The sequence below is a fragment of the Meriones unguiculatus genome, chromosome 7 (genome assembly GCF_030254825.1).
Source record: "Meriones unguiculatus strain TT.TT164.6M chromosome 7, Bangor_MerUng_6.1, whole genome shotgun sequence".
Classification (NCBI taxonomy): domain Eukaryota; kingdom Metazoa; phylum Chordata; class Mammalia; order Rodentia; family Muridae; genus Meriones; species Meriones unguiculatus.
Window position 1 is genome coordinate 109,918,348 of NC_083355.1, and position 6,000 is coordinate 109,924,347.

A 6,000-nucleotide genomic window follows, 5' to 3' on the forward strand; every position below is an offset into this window, starting at 1 on the left:
TTGCTCCCCGGAGACATGGTTTTCAAAGTCACTGGAGCGTTCTCTTTGTTTTCTGAACCTGAGATAATATTAGAAGCTGTGTGATAGGCAGGGTGCCCAGCCCTGGCTGACTCTTGGAGGTGTGGCCTTTGTATCCCAGTCAGGGCCTCAGAACTCGGGCAGGCTTTGTGGTACTTCTCCTTGTCCCGGGACAAACAGGTGCTCTGCTTTTTTGAGGCCCGGGCTACCTCTTGATCTGAGCGGCAGGGCTTACAAATGTCAGATGGGTCCATGTGAGGGCTCAAAGTGACTCGTGGGGTACTCTCCCAGCACGACAGCTGTGACCATCTTCATCACAGCAGCTGCTGGAAAGAGTCCCTCAAAGGACAGTCGGGTGTCCATGTTCCCTGTGGAAGAAGGCGGGGCTGAGTAACCAGCCACTCACCTGAGATTCCAGCCCTTTTCTATACCTCCCTGCCAGGTGTAACTCCTGCGGGAGGAAGAGAGCAGTACAATGTGGAAGGTTAATTGAAGGGGCAGGGGCTGGGGTGGGGCGTGAGTCCATGTATGCAGCTGTGCAGAAGCTGGCATCCATGCGTGGGTGAAACTTTGCAATGTTGCATTTGTTTGGGGTCACTCACGGTCCTATACCTAACCCCTCAGCCACGCTTGTTAAGCCCAGACTCGCTGGTTCCCCAAGGTAGTCTTTGGTAGGATCATGCTTTGGCCCATCACTGGTGCCCTGTGGGGTAAATAGACATTTATTTGTTCACATCTCCGCAGGAAGTGGTCACTAAACATTGGCCAAAATATATTATGTGCATGAAATTGTGAAAGAATTCAGTTTAAAAAGGGGAAACTATTTTTTTATGAGTTTATCTGTGTGTCTCTCTCTGTGGTAAAGTCAAATGTGTGTCTATGCATATGCAATGTGGAGGCCAAAGGTGGACATTGGGTGTCTTCCTCACTCTCCATCTTATTTCTTTGAGGCAGGGTCTCTCACTGAACCTGGAGTTCATTGATTGGCTAGTCTGCTGGCCAGCAGCACTGGGGAATGTTCTGTCTGATTCCTCAGCTCTTACAGACACATGCTGCTATGCCCAGCATCTTACATGCATGCTGAGTATTGAACTCAGGTCCTCAAGCTTCTGTGACTAGCAAGTTACCCACGGAGCCTTCTCTCCAGCCTCATCTTGATCATAATTCTTGATTGGATGGGACCCTCCTTGAATAGTGATGACCGAGTTTTACTGTAGCAGCCTAATTTCAGGAAACCTTAGAATCTTGCTGATGATGCCTGGTACCTGGCCCAGATAGAAAAAAAAATGCTTTCCAAGTGAGTGTTGCAAGCCCTTGAAATTGCAAACTGCCCAAGACTTCTAAGACCTTTGGTTCTAAATTTTCTCTTTGATGGTGGAGTGGGTACACAGAGAAAAACAGCAAATGCCGCTCAAAACACTTCCTGGTTTGGTGAAAAGCCGCGGTCATCAGGTGGAAAACAAGGCAATGGAGAGGCAAACGGAAGATACACACATCCCAGCGGCCTTGGGCATGGAAGGTCTGACAAGCACCAGGCAAAAGGGTCAGGTACCAGCTTCTGCAGTTGAGGCTATTTCTTCAATCCCATGCAAATTCTTTGCTCATTATTGACACGTGGGAAAAAATGGTTGGGCCCTCTGTTTACATCACAGGCTCTCCACAGGGTCTAGAGCACGGGCTCACACACAGGGGCCATTCAAAGCTCAAAGACCGATGGCAAATTCCTCCGACTCTCTTCCTGAACGGACAGGGCAAGTGGCCGCCAGCGGTCAGGACCCAGTCCCCAGCCACACTTTCCTCACTGCCCAAAGCAGGAAGCCTGGGCCTTTACCTGGCCTCACTGTGGCTTGGACATTTTCCATCACTGTCTTTCTCTCCCTCCTCCTTTTCAATCTTCGTGGCTGTCCTACAAGCACAGACTGAGGGCTCTTTTTCTCATCTGGCCTTTCTCTCCAGGCCCACATTTACCTCTGTTATTGGTGAAAGCAATTTTACTGTAGAGGCGATCATGGAAACAATCTCCTCTTTCAACTATGCAGTCTGATGAGTTAGCTGTCCCTCTGGTGCCTTGAGCATCACAATGTCCAAAAGTGATCCGTGCTCTGTCTTGTGATGGCCCACCCTCCTCCCATTCTCCCCTGAATCGGCGAGGAGCCAGACATTCACAGATAGCGTCCTTCCTTTCTGCAGGGTTTCAGCTCTCCTCCCGAGGGTGCCACCCCACCACCGGAGACCAGAATGGTTCCATCTTACTACATCACCTAAGTGGCTGCTGTGTGGGTTCAGCGGCCTCCAGTCCATGCTCAGAATTCCTACCAGGTGCTCTCCTGACTCAGCAAGCCTCCCCATCAGACTCCCCAGTCTGTCCACATTTGCCTTCCCCAGAGTACTCTAAGGCTTGTGTTCCTGTCCTGGTGGTTTTCTGGATTTTTCCTCCCTCTTACTTGGAGGCTCTTTTGAGTAGCAGCCTCTGTGCCACCCCCTGGAGAGTCTAGTTCTCCTAATACCAGCAAGGCAGCAGGAGCTGTGGGTGCCGGGGGTGGAAGAGAGGGCCTTGGGCATGCAAAGCAAGTGCTTTACCCCAGAGCTGCAGACACACAGGTGTTTTTCTTTTTTTGTATGTCATCTATGATCACCATAGCAACCTATACTGAGAAGCAGCCTTGTTTCTCAGTCTCAGTTACCGACATCCAATCAAAGGCCAAGGTTATTAAATAGAAAACTCCGAATGTAAATTTCTGAGTTTTAAATTAAACGCCTTCTCAGCAGCTTGCTCACTCTGTCCTGCTGAGTCACCCTCTCTTCAGTGTATCCACATGGTATACACTACCTGCCTGTAAGCCACTTAGCGCTGTTGGTCTTCAGTCTCCCACTATGTATTGAAACTCTGTGTTCACGTCACCCTGTTTTCCTCAGAGTGCAGGGGGTGTTGGAAAATTAGATGCCAAGGAGAAGTTGTAAAATTCTCCTTGCATCAAGGGACCAACTACAGTCACAGAACTTTCATTACGGTATTGCTTTGACTGTCCCATTACTATTATTGTTTCTTACTTCAGTTCATTTTATAAGTTGACTTTATCATAGGTAGCATGTGTATATAAAAACATGGTATATACAGGGTCCAATGTTTGTGGTCTCAGGTATCCTCTCTGGTCTTGGGAAAGTGGGTAAGTATGTTGAATTTCACATTTTGGGGCTAGTTGAGATTGTTCTGAACTGTTGACTGTGTTTCCTGTTCTTTTTCTGTTTGTTTGTTTTCTGAGACAGGGTTTCTTCTCTGTGTAGCCTTGGCTGTCCTGGACTCCCTTTGTAGACCAGGGTGGCCTTGAACTCACAGAGATCCTCCCGCCCCTGCCTTCCTGTGTCCTGGGATTTCAGGCGCACACCACCATGCCTGGCTTCAGGTTCTTTATTTTAGAACTATGCACTGAGCAGACCCTATGGGCCACAGATAGTGTGAAGGCACCAGGCTACACAATGGGTCCTGTCTGGGAACTCACAGGCTGGTGGGGGAGGTGTGTTTAATAGACAGAGGTAGAATACTCATTTCTGAGAAGTGGGCCCACGCAGCCATCAAACGTCATGCTCAGGCTCTTCGGGGCCCGCCACTGAGCAGCTGCACAGGCCAATGGTACTCACTACGCCCTTAGAGGGCGGGGCCTCCTGCCAGGCTACTGTTGTCTCAACTGTAACTGCTGTGTCTTAGTTAGGAAAAGCACTCCATGCCCATCACGCGGTCCCTCACCACCTGACGAGGGATTGACCCAGGTGCTGACCATGACAAACAGGGGGGCCGCCCAGAAAGCTGTCCCACCCACAACATACAGGAAGAAAGCATCCATCCCCTTGATGTTTGCTCATTCATATTTTCTTGAAACAGGATCTCTAGTTGGCCAAGGCAGGCCAGTCACTCATGATCCTCCTTGCTTACATCTAATGCTTCTGGAATGTTCTTTTTTGTTTTGGTTGAGGGAAGTGGGGATGAGGATGATGGGGTCTCATGTATTTCAGACTGGCTGGAACTCATCACATAACCAAGGATGACCTCGAATGTCTGGTCTTTCTGCCCCCACCTCCCAAGTGCTGGGATTACAGGCATGCGCCATCACGCCTCATTTCATGCAGTGTTGGGGAACTGAACTCAGAAATCCCTGCATGATAAATAAGCGTTCTACCATCTGAGCAACACATGACCCCTTTTAAATTCTCAGAATATCTGCCAATTTTCAAACCTCCCATTGACCTGACAGTTAGTTGTTTTGTTGCACATGCTACTTCGTGACTCTAACAGAAAGCACGTGAGTTAGCCACTCCATAGGGAAGGGGATGGCAATGGGGGAGAAGTGCAGATCTGGACCATTTCACTGATTCCCGGCCTACATTATCAGCACTGCTCCTGCTTTTGCAGGGACGGCAGACTAGTGCCCCCTGCTGGTCTTGCCAGGTAAGATGGAGACTCACTAAAATGCCCACCCTAACTGAACTAACTGAAGAGCTCTGAAAGAATCTTTTCTTTCTTTCTTTCTTTCTTTCTTTCTTTCTTTCTTTCTTTCTTTCTTTCTTTCTTTCTTTCTTTCTCTTTCTTTCTTTCTTTTTTCTTTTTTTACCACAAGCAACAATTTTTTCAAGAGAATCTTATTAAAGTCTTTTTTCTTTTTTTACCACAAGCAACAATTTTTTCAAGAGAATCTTATTAAAGTCAGGAGTAGTTTTGCACACCTTTGATGGTAGTGCTCAGGTGCTGAGGCAAGAGGATCACAATGAGTTACAGGCCAGTTACAAGGCAGTGTGTGCGCTGGGGGATGGAGCGGGGACAAGGGATGAGGACAGGATCTTGTCAGATTCCCTACAGAGCCTAGCACGTGTATGAATTATCACAGGGCCTCAGCTGTGCAATGTGAAGACAGATGTGCGGATGATGTGAGTGTAAAACTAACTCACACGACCAGGGCTTCACAGGAAGACTTAGTCCATCTAAGGAAGAAGGCACCCACAAAACACAATAGTCTTGTGTTTAAATTAAAATCCTCTGGAATTTGCTCTCTCACTGGGCTATCCTTGTAAAAATACAACATGTAGAGTGTTTTTCTCCTGGGGAAACAGGTAGAAAAAGAAAAGGTTTTAAAAACCTCTTTCTCAATTTCCTTCTGAAAGAGAATGAAAAGGTATGTTTTCCCCATTTCTAACTGGACCACCCTGGGCCTCTGGGTCACTGGGTCACCTGGGGTGACTTCTTTCTTGGCGAGGGGAATCCTGTGCATAGTGGATTCTCACGATAGTGCTATGTTTTGAAAGCATGAAATGATCAAGCCTCAAAGGTTCTGACTCAGCAGGAGTCTGAGGCCTACACTCCTCACTCAAAAGAAAACAAGCTTCCTAAGTGCTTTTGTGGCGGAGATTATCAAAGGAGCCCTGGGCCTCATGACACTGACTGGCTCCTTGCTTTTTATGTTGTGGTCCAGGCACCTCCTCACAAGCCTTTGGGAGGTACCATTAGTGATAGAAACCATCTGCTCTTAAAAACCAAACCAAACCCCAGACAATAAATGGCACTGCATATCAAGCAGGCAGGTGGGGAAAGAAGACGATTTGGAGGACTTGGTTTACTTCCTCCACCACGTGGGCCCTGGTGATGGCACTCAGGCCATCAAGCTTGGTTGCAGACCCTTTCACCCTTGCTCACTTAATTCTTGTACCTTTAATTCTTAATTCAACTTTCCTTCCCACTGTTTTCTTTCGGACTTGGTTAACAGTAACTAACACAAAGTCAGACAGTTGTACAACTTTAAGGACACATAAGCTGGGTGTGTGTGATGGTTCGCTCCCCAGCAATTGGAGGCTGGAACAGGAAGATACCATGAGCTCAAGGTCAGTGTAAAACCCTGCCCCCAAAAAGAAACACATAAAATAAAGACATTTGGCCAAAGAGTTCTGTCCTTGATCTACAACAACAACAAAACAGCAGGAGGACTAAGGGAACAG